This window comes from Amblyomma americanum, chromosome 11 (genome assembly GCF_052857255.1).
Source record: "Amblyomma americanum isolate KBUSLIRL-KWMA chromosome 11, ASM5285725v1, whole genome shotgun sequence".
Lineage (NCBI taxonomy): Eukaryota > Metazoa > Arthropoda > Arachnida > Ixodida > Ixodidae > Amblyomma > Amblyomma americanum.
Window position 1 is genome coordinate 57,906,716 of NC_135507.1, and position 11,602 is coordinate 57,918,317.

General features: G+C 45.7%; 1 pseudogene; it reads left to right on the forward strand.

Moving 5' to 3' along the window:
- Nucleotides 1-5,358: 5,358 nt before the first annotated feature.
- On the forward strand, nucleotides 5,359-8,510 carry LOC144109653 (uncharacterized; annotated as a pseudogene).
- The last annotated feature ends 3,092 nt before the right edge of the window (nucleotides 8,511-11,602 follow it).

Below are 11,602 nucleotides of genomic sequence, written 5' to 3' on the forward strand. Positions count from 1 at the left end.
ACAAACAGCCTTCCCTGTGGTGGAATGGTGAGTGTGAGAGAGCATATCGACTTTTAAAAGATGCCTGGAAAAGCCTGTCTCATAACCATTGCCCGCGGATTTGGATAATTTAGAAATTTTTCGCGGTTTCATTTAAAAGACGATTGGTAAGGTGGAGTACAATGCGAATTGGAACAGTTATCTATCAAGCACAAATAACTGTAAAGCCTTGTACCGATTTATGGAACCCACCCCATAATACGCCGTCCTCTCATGTTACACAGTCAGTGGTGTTAACAACCGAGGATGCAAAAAGAAAACAATTTGACCAGATAGCACAAGACCTTGCTCTGTGCTTTCAAGCGCGGTTGGTGGTTCCATTCGTCCTACCCCCCTCCGCGCGCACACTTCACTGCGGTTACACTCTCTGAATTATTTGCCATAGTTGCTGGCCTCAAACCTGCAGCTCCTGGATGCGATCGCGTCTCTATCGGTATGTTGAAGCCTCTTGTGCAAGAATTTACCTCTGATGTATTGCACGTAGTTAATGTGCCCTGGAGACAGCTTGGCTCCCTCCTCAATGCAAAATTGCGAAAATCATCTCACTTCTCAAAGATCCACAAAATTTTCTGTAATTGATAACTTTCGGCCATTTCCCTTTTGTCTAATTAAACTTATTGAATGTATTGTTCACAGCCGTCTTACAGATCATGTTCTTGCAATACAAGCCTTAAGTGCTTCTCAGGTAGGGTTTCGTCGGGGGTTCTCGATTTGGACTGCACATTTAGATTTGGAAAGCAGAATTAGGGTTGCAATGGAGAAGAAAGAGGTCGCGGCTTTAGTCACTTTGGATATCGCTTAAGCATATGACAGCATAGAGCATTCAATACTGCTTAAATCTTGACGAAATTCGGATCCCTTTTTACATTCTTGCATGGGTGCAGGAATACCTACAAAGTAGATGTTCCTTCTCTTCTGACGGTTCCTTAACTTCCGAAACCTTTTCAGAGACTAGAGGGGTGCCTCGGGAATCGGTTCTGTCTCCTTCAGTTTCTAACATACTAATTCAGGGTGACGTCAAAGTGTTTGTGTATGCGGACGACATCAACTTTTTTGCTTCTGCTAGAGACATTCATTCACTTTTCCAGCTATTGCAGGCCTACCTCAATGTCCTGGAAGTATGGCTGGGCAACTTAAATTTAATTCTCAACGTGAAAAAACCTTCCGTTCTCGTTCTTTCTCCCGCGTCCCCTTTTTATATGTGTCTACTGTATTGTGGCGCCCCAAACCCCGCAAGTTGAGTCCTGAAAGTACATAGGTGTAATATACGACCCTCATCTAAACTGGCGACCTCATTTCACGAGTATAGTTCTCAAAGGTGAACGAGCTCTCGGTCGCCTGACGCGAATCAGCGAAAAGAAATTTGGTATGCTCAAAGACACTCTCTTATTTCTCTGCAAGACTTCCGCAAGAACGATTTTGGAGTTCGGTTGCGTTCTGTTCTCCGGTTGTCCCAGATGCAAAATTAGACCTTTGTTCTTTTGGAGAGGCGCGCTGTACAGCACGTACGGGAGTTGCCGTAGCGCACGTTAAAGACCCACAGACCACCTGTGGGCCTTTTAAACGTGCACTGACATCGCGCAGCACACGAGCGCCTGTCGAGATTCGACACCATCGAAACGCTGCCTCAGCCGACTGGATTGATCCCGCGTACTCTGGTGCAGCACTCGAGTGCCCTTATCAATGAGGGGCCGAAGCTTCGTGGACATGACTGCAAAATTCTTCGTAACCCTCGCCTCATATTCGCACTGTAAAACATTGTGTCTGCCTCTGACATCCTCGCATTAACTTTCAGTTCTTTAGACATGTCGATTGCTGTTCAATACCATTTGAATTAAGGAGCAATACACTAATGGCGAGAATCCTCAATCGATACGTGAGAGAAATAATCAAATTAGCTTATCATGCGAAGGTTGCATTCAATAATTGAAACATGCATTCTTGCAAATCGAAGAACCTGAACGCCTACAATGCATTTAATGAAGCTAGGTGGATCACCACGAATGTAAAGAAAATTTATTTAATGGAAAATTTTGCAGCCGAGCCCAAGACGCGAGTTGCATGGCAAATTCACTGATTGAGTGACTGTATTCAGCTCCGTATTCAGCTCCGTCCGTAATGATGCTCTGGGTTTTGGCGCTGGCAGTCATCACCATCAGTGTTTCTTTTTGTCCAAAAATTCACAGCAACTCCTCCTGTTCATTAAGGAACGCGAAATTAGCGTTGAGCGCTGAATATACCCTACAGGGAAAAAAGACTTCATGATGATTTATAATACCACAGATAGCGGGATAAGCTGAACAAAAGGATTTCTCGATGCCAGAGTAGCACAGCTTGAATCAGCAAACTTACCATAATGATGCAAGGTGTTCACTAAGGTAATCGCTTGAAAAGTTTGAGGAATCTCACACTTTCGTTGACCAAACAAGGTGGGTGGCCTTTCACACGGTGAAGCTTGTGCTAATCAGGAAAACTCTAGAAGTAAGAACGCCGTCGGCAACAAAATGGCGCCGGCAGCACTTCCACGCTCTTTCTCAAGAAATCCATATCCAGCGAAGAAGTGGCTATCTGCATAAGTGAACTGCGAAGTGACGAAATAGTTATGGAATATCTTACGGATTGGTTGGACACGACCATGAATTACTTCAAAGGGACTTTAGCATAAGCCGGCGTTAACTGTACGAAAAAACATTCAGTGTTTCAATGCATCGAAAAAACGACGAATTGTAATTCGGTATGATTCGGCAATATTGAATATAGAACAAATCCTTCCAGCGGAGACGGAAACACAAGTCAAAAGTTGGTTAACGCTCCAGATGTACACTTTTAATATATGCAGTATATAATATGAGTATCTATATAGTGTAAAGATGCAAATCAAACAAGAAGTGTGGACGGCCACAATCTTTGTTAGCACAGCGCAGCTCACTAGTCTAGCGTTCGTGAGCGCCAAACTGTACTTCGTCAGCTTCGTTTTCCGTCTGCTTTGTCTCCTTCGTCGGAACTGGCCACTGGTGTATCAAAGCCCAGTTTTGTCTCACAATACCACCGGGGTTGAAAGGCGCCGCCCTGGTGGCCTAAGGGCACGAGATGATAGCGGGGTCGAAGTACGGCTTCAGGCGGCCGAAGTGGACAATTATCACGGTCGCGGCGGCGATGATCAGGTGAAGGCGTGAGGGGCTCGGCGAGATAATTAAATAGAGATGTCTGCTGAACTGCGCGATGGGGGCCCCGGTATTTGCTCAGCAGTTTTGTAGACAGGACCGAGCTTGAGTAGGGCACAAAAAGCGAAACCAAGGATTCAGGAAGGTAAGCCGGCGACAGACAGATATAGAAGTGGCAGGGCGGGGTGGCGAAGTGTGGCGAAGCTGACGAAGGTCGGTTTGGCGCTCACGAACGCTTGACTACTGAGCTGCGCTGGTCTAACAAAGACTGTGGCCGTCCACACTTCTTGTTTGATTTGGGTCTTTACACTTGTGGAGGGGTGGGGTAGAGGCTGGTGAGTCAGTGGCAGTGTTGGGGTGGCCGGCGGCTGAAGGAAGACGGCGCCAGGTATTGCATAAGCAGGACCAAACGGTTCAGGTTGTGGCCGCGCGTTTCAGCGATGCGCCACTGCCCTGCGATGGCAGGTACTTCCAACTGCGGGCCTTGCGTGACCCTGGTTGCTGTTTCCGAGTGACCAATCATTAATTTTAACTGCCACCTGCCACAGTGGGCAGCTTGATCATTCGCCGGTGGGCAGGTTGCGATGACGCCGCAATGTCACGTCACCTAGGTGGCCCACCTGCCTCCTAGGTTTCTCTCTGAAGACTACCTGTCTTAGCCATTCCCGTCATTCTTCGCTCATAACGCCGGTGCCGACAACGCCAACACCGGATTTTCAGGGGAACGGGCCTTTAACACTATCGCGTTATTAAGCGGCAGAACGCGCCTACGTAAAGCGCAAATGGGATAATGCCAGCAAATAGAATTTTCCAATTAGCAGAGAACCGGCTTCCTAAGGAAGCCAAGGAGACCGAGGAAGCTGCCAAGCTGATACTAAATAGGACCAAGAGGCCGGCAGAAGGTCCAGCACTTACAAACATTTTTTAGGGGGTCTATGTACTTCTGTCTATAAAGTCTATATATTCTCTACAGACAAACCCTGTTGAACATTGTGTATCAATACAAATGCTATATACAATCTATAGATCTATAGATAAGCAGCGAAATCCAGCAAGCAAATGTGCCTTGGCTAAAAGGCTCTGACAGCCCGCGACCAGCGTCAACTTAGCGCAGTCCTGGAATGTGCTACGCCCTTCATTATTGCGTTTCAAGCTCACCCCTATTCTGTGGGCCGATATAATCCGCAATTTCTCGATGTGCTAAGCAGAGCGCGTTAAGGAGTTCAAATCATTTTTTGCGAAGAAATATTTTATTTCTTAAGCTTAACCTAGTACGCCGCAACGTCCGTTTATACATTAACCACCTGGTTTCCTAAAATACCTACATTTAGCAGCATCCAACTAGCGACGGCCACAGGTTCACCAAAGAAAATATCGACTAGCTGTTTGCGCATGCGTGCTTTTAAGGTTTGGTTAGCTTACTGGGGTTTAACGTCCCAAAGTGACTCGGTCTGTGAGAGACGCCGCAGTGGACTCCGGAAATTTAGGCCACCTGGGGCTCTTTTTTTAACCGCCGCGGTGGCTCAGTGGTTAGAGCGCTCGGCTACTGATCAGGAGTTCCCTGGTTGGAACCCGACAGCGGCGGCTGCGTTTCCATGGAAGCGAAACACTGAGGCACTGTGCGATGTCAGTGCACGTTAAAGATTTCCAGGTGGACGAAATTATTATACCGGAGTCCTCCACTACGACACCATTCTTCCTTTCTTCTTTCACTCCCTCCTCTATCCCTTCTCTTACAGCACGGCCAACACCACCTACACTTTTAAGGCCGCTCCACGAATTCTCCTCCGACGCGTGACGTCACCGCACTACGACGCGGGAGCAGCCACCGCCGACCGCTGCGGCAGCACCTCCTGGCGGCCGCTGCCGCCGTTCTCCTCCCGCGCTGTTTCAAATTGTTGAAGTGCGGAGTACTCTGAGGCGTATTTGCGTATAGCAAATTGAAGAAAATGAATTTCACCGTTTTAAAAGACATGAAAGATATCTGGTTCAATGTAACAATCTTCGTTCGCATTTCTGGAAACTGTTCAATCTTTTAAAAGCTTACTTTGTGCAGTGTTTCTAGTAAATTGTTGAAAGCAATCACTTGAAAGGAGACATCACTACCGTCGTGTTTGAGCATGTGCTGCACGTGTCGGGTGTTACATGCTGTTCCTCCGCCGTTCTTTCTTTCTGTGTCATTTGCTGAAGCTTCCTTGCGGGCTGTGAATACTCGAAGTGCAATCCTGGGAAACGTCTGTGAAAGTGCTGTGCGCGTGTGACAGTTCCTGGGCCATTTGTTAAAATGCCAGGACACTGTTGTGTTCCCGGCTGCCGCGGGAATTACGATGGAGAAAAGACTGTGCGCGTCTTCACTTTGCCAGGTGATGCTGACAGAAGGAGGCAATGGTTGAAAGCCATTCCACGTGCTGATTTCGAACCCGGAAAGCGCTCAGTGGTAAGTCGAAAAAGCGTGATATTTATTCCGCGACGTAGATGTGTGTACATAATGCGCTACAACATGGTCTAGTGGGCGAGCTGGAAATATTCTAAATTTGAAATATTTCACTGCGCTAATTGCTATTGCACCCATGGAATTAATCATCTTAAATATGCTAACCTTATCTGCGCTGGGCTTTGCAGGTCTGCGAGCGGCACTTTAAAGAATCAGACATTCGGACTTCTTCTAAGTATGTGGACTCAAAAACGGGCAAAGTCGTCGAGGCAAAATTGAAGATCGCTCGTCTCAGCTCCGACGCCATTCCCAGTGTATTCCCGAACTGTCCCGCGTACCTTTCTGCGCCCGCCACTACGTCCCGAGAAGCACCGACTGAAAAGAGAATGCGTCTTGAAGCAGCTTCTTTACGAGATGCCATCGCCATGTCACTCCAGACACACGAGGAGGAAGAAGCAAAGAACAAGATTGACACTTTCCAAGTTCTACTGGAGTGCCTTCCTCAAATCAAGCTTTCTGATTTTTGGAATGTTATTTCTCGACCTGCCTGCGTCCTTTTTCTCAATCTTGCTGTTGATGACGTCCCTCGTGTTTTGTCGTCAGTCACGGTCTTAGAGAACCTCACGGTGAAAGTTCATTACCGAAATGGGCAGCTGACTACAATTGATGGCATAGATACCATCCCTCACACAGTACATGATATCCGTTGCTTGATAGGTCTGCTGGATGCTGTAGAGTCGTTTCACGAAAAATTGTTCTCTAAGCATGAAGAAAAAATTGATGGTTTGCTTAAGTTTGCACTTTCCCTGCTTGAAGATGCCTTAAATTGTGAACTGGCAGATGTTGAACAACCGAATGCAGTTAGTTTTTTGAAAGAGCAAGTTTCTCTTCTTCTTGTCAAGCATAGCAGGTCATCCCGGTATTCTGCAGAGTTGCTGGTATTATCAAGCATTTTATTTACAGTTTCTCCGCATGCTTATAGGTTTCTTCATAGTTCCGGAAACCTTATATTAGCCCATCAATCTACAATACGTCGTATATGTAACTCCTACAGCGTAAGCCCGGCAGCTGAACAGCAAGGCACTTCTTTCCTATCGTATGCAAAGAAGCTTGTCGCAGCAATGACATAGCATGAAAATATATTTGTACTCATGATGGACGAAATTCACCTGCAGCCGTATTTTGATTATAAGTGAGGAGTAATTGTTGGTGCGGATACAAATAGCCCTAATGCAGCAAAAACAGCCCATGTTTTTATGATGCAAAGCTTGCTTTCGCGTCAGAAGAATGTTGTGCACATACTGGCAGTAGTGCGCATCAACGCACAGCAGCTTCACACTATTCTGCATAGCATCATTACTCAGCTAGAGCATGTTGGGTTGCGCATAATCGCAGTCATAGCTGACAATAACTCAATCAACCGGAAAACAATGTCACTTTTTGGGGCCCCCTGCAAACTTCAGAGTGTGTATCCACACCCTGCAGACTCCAAACGTCCTCTCTTTTTTCTGATTGATCCTGTACACTTAATAAAATGCGTCAGGAATAACTGGATCAATCAGCGAAATGCTGGAACATGCATGTTCTTTCCTAGCCCCACAGGACCTAATATAAAGCCACCTATACTTACAGCTTCATTTAAAACACTTCGAGAACTTCCCTCGAAAGAAGAGGGTCAGCTGATTAAATCAGCACCAACACTTTCGTCTAAATCTCTGAACCCATCGAATATTGAGCGACAGAATGTCAAGCTTGCGCTAAGGATTTTCAGCCCGTCTACGGCAGCAGCTCTGGGAGCATGTGGGCCCAGACTTGAGCTAGATCATGTGTCTGGTACTGCACAGTTCCTTGAAACAATAACAAAGTGGTGGAACATTGTCAATGTAAAGACATGCAACAAGGGTACTCGACTTCGTGATGAGCTGCAGTCACCGATTACATCAGCGTCAAGTCCACAGATCCAGTTTCTGTTAAGTATAGTGGAGTGGCTAGATCTGTGGCAGTCTCTCAAATTTGACACAGGTATACTTACAAGAGAGACTCACAGTACGCTCCGACTCACGACAGACACTTTGGTAAAGGTGACTAGGTATTGCCTAGATGAAATGAACTTCGAGTATGTACTTTTAGGAAAGTTTCAGACTGATTGCTTGGAAGAGAGGTTTGGCAAATACCGCCAACTCTCCGGTGCGCAATACCACATTTCCATAAGACAAGTCTATGAGTCGGAGCGAAAGCTTCGTCTGCAGAACATTCTGAAGCTCCCAGAGTTTGAGGCTGCAACAGATGCGGTGGCAGTAAACGATGCAGTACTTGAAGGGTTTGACATTGAGGTAACGGACGACGATTATGCGAAGGCGCCAAATCTCCCAGCAACCACTTACGTTGCTGGCTATTGTGCCCACGCTGCGTTCAAAAAGCTGTCATGCATGACTTGCAAAGAAAATTTAATGCTAGAAGATGAAATTGAAGTAGAAGGTGGGGAGTTAGTCAAGGCCATGACTTGTGGTAGTCTCAAGTTTCCACAGCCTGCCATAGTAAATGCTGTTCTTACTGCTGAGATAGTTCTTGACAAACTGAGAAGCGAACAGCATGCGACACAGTTTCATGCACTACCAGATCAAAAGGAGGCTCTCTTGGCACTCACACATGATGTGTTAAACGGCAGCATTGACTTTGATGTGTGTGAGAATGGGCACACTCCACAGTTGGTAATGCACTATGTCCTAAGTGCAGCAGCAAACACGCTTCTAAATAACCTTTGTAAAAGAAAAAATGATCAACTTATAGTTGAAAAGGCTGCAAAAGAAAAAGAGAGAAAATTGGACATTGAAGAATTGACTACTCTGTGTGCTTGTGACTGTTTTTGTTAATTTTTTTTTAGTTTCGAAACCAGTTTTTGCGTTGTATTATTATATATTCTGCATATCTTTTGTTTGCTCTCCGTTTACAGCTTTTTTGTTGTTGGCTTCACTTACTGCATTTTATGATTCAGTGCTGTAACAGTTTCCTTACCTCCTACTCCTACTGATCGTGTTTCTCATCTGAAAATAAAATACGACTTGTGAAAGTCCTCTGCGTTGTTCATTTTAAATAAAAAAAACATTACGAACGTATCTTCACACATGCGCGCTTTGATATAAAGTCAGTAAAAGTCTGCTAAAATGTAACTCCTTATACTTTCAAAGAAACAAGAACAAAAAAAAGTATTCGGTTAGGGCGTGGGCAAGCAAAACACGATTAAAAAAAAGTACTTTTCTTTTCGAGAGACATAATCAGCACTTTGAAATGCGCGAAATGCGTGCGAGCGCGGAAGCCGAACCTACTGGGCCGTCGCAGTGCGTTGACGTCACGCAAACGTATAGAGGCCTTAAAAAGTCTAGGTGGTGTTGGCACGGCCCAGGTGTCAGCCGATATCTGAGACAGATACTGCGCCATTTCCTTTCCCCAAAACCCAATTTTCATTTTCCAGGGATTCTTTAACGTGCAATGGCATGCTACAGTACGCTGGCCTTTAGAATTTCGCCTCCAGCAAGAAGCGGGTTTAGAGAACATTTCTCGACATGTTGATATTTCGAGGCTCTTTCTGCAATATAGTGTAAAACCTGAACTAGTAGTAGAAATAAATAGTATGATTAAAATAAAATAAAAGGAAGGAAACGATATTTGCTAGCCCCGGTATCTGCCATCGACACTGAAGCACCTGAGCTGGGGCAGCGGAAGTAAAGGATAGCAGGCAGAATGGAGAAATGAAATGAAAGAGGTGAGTGGGCAGGAAGAGAGGATAAGGGGAGAGGTAATATGAACCTTGCGAGAAGATTTATTTTTTCAGCCTGTTTGTGCATGTAGAAAAAATTGATACTTTCTGGTAATTTAGCATCATGTATGTTCCAAAAAGGATGCTTTTTTAAAACTAGCAAACAAAGTAAGTGCACAAGAATATGGGTGCAGGTTATGAGATCCATGGGCAATGACTCATATCTGTAAATTAGAAAGGGCACAGAACAAGGCAGCATGCTTTGTTTTCAATATCTTAGCGAAATATTTTATCTGTAACATCTGCAATACACAGTCTCGGCTGGGAAAAACAAAGAGAATACGATCGTTTGAAAGTATTCCGCAATATGTTTCATTCTAAAACAGGTATACTACCCCGTCCATACATGCTGCGTTCCGAATTCATTTCGTCACGTCTGGATCACATAAACAATCTCAAAGATACAATGTGTAAAACAGATCTCTTTGAAATGGCATTTTCCCCAACTATTCGGGAATCAAACCGAATTGAATGTGCTGTTGCAGTTGTATCGAAAGATTCATTTGTCATCAAGGGTGAAAATATAATCTTAAAATTTTCCGATTTTTTTTGTAAATCACATTCACTATGTTCTTGCTTTGGATTACCTCTACACCCCCCCCCCCCCCCAACCCCCTAGGTTAAAGTGGTACTGTCGTCTTGGGTATACTAGTAAATAAAGAAATAAATTATTTTCACATAACAGTAAGCTTCGATGCACGCTCTCTGCAATTTAGCCGCCAGTAATAATATCACATTTTTCTCTGAATCTCGTGTTGTTTCTATCTTGGCAACATAATCTTGGCAATAAAAATTACTTCCCGCTATCGGGAATGTTTATTATACGTCGGTATTTTTCCTTTCAAGAACCGACGTACGTCTACTGTTTATTCTTGGGAATACATTTAGGCTGTAAATGTTTTGATAGACATGACGAAATGCTCCTGAAATCCTTGAGGCGAACTGCGTCCCGCAGCTACTTAGACCCTGAAGGTGGCCTTGCAGGTCAAACTGAACCCGAATTGTCATCTGAAGTATTCCTAACATTCTTTCTGCCACAATGGTTCCCAGCGCAAACTTCAGTCCATGTAGGCGACTAACCCGAGCTAAGAAACAGCCTTTGGTTGCTTTCAAAGGCCCGTTCAGGTGACGGATTGAAAATTGGAAATTGGTTCTGGGGAAAAGGAAATGGCGCTGTATCTGTCTCACATATCGGCCGACACCTGCACCGCGCCGTAAGGAAAGAGATAAAGCAAGGAGTGAAAAAGGAATGGAAGAAAGGTGCCGTAGTGGAGGGCTCGGGAATAATTTCGACCACCTGGGGATCTTTAGCCTGCACTGACATCGCACAGCACACGGGCGCCTTGGCGCAAACTACAGACACACACACTCCCCTCACCCCTGACCCTAGCCCACTATAGCCCCTCCTTCCCCACTCCTGCCTGCACCTTGTGCCCAGAACCATTCGCCTCTTCTCTTCACATCCTCTCCCTCTGCCCGGCGGACCCTCCCCCGCGCGGCCTAGAGTACCTCAAGACCTTGGAGGACTGGGAGACCCTGCTGCGCTCGGAGGAACCGGCCGTGCAGACAATCGCCACCGGCCGGGCTTCCAGTGTTACGGACCTTAGGGACATAAACACTTCAGTGCAGTGGGGTCGTGCGGAGACCCAGGGGCGTGCCCCGACTTCCTCTCCAACAATAAAGTTTTTCTCATTCTCTCTTAGCGTTTCGCCTCTGTCGAAACGTTTACCCGCCGCGGTGGCTCAGTGGTTCCGGAGCTTCCGGGTTCGAACCCAACCACGGCGGCCGCGTTTTTATGGTGTAAAAACACTAAGACGCCCGTGTGCTGTGCGATGTCAGTCCACGTTAAAGATCCCCAGGTTGTGTAAATTATTCCGGAGCCCTCCACTACGGCACCTCTTTCTTCCTTTCTTCTTTCACTCCCTCTCTTATCCCTTCCCTTACGGCGCGGTTCAGGAGCCCAACGATATATGAAACAGATACTGCGCCCTTTCTTTTCCCCCAAAAAACCAATTATTATTATTATGCTGGAGTCCTTCTGCACATTGAACACCCTAAACAGAAAAGTGTAAAAATGGAATAAGCTGCCATATAGCAAGCACACTTCCTTCTATAAAAGGAAATGCGCTAGAGAACGGCTTACTCTTT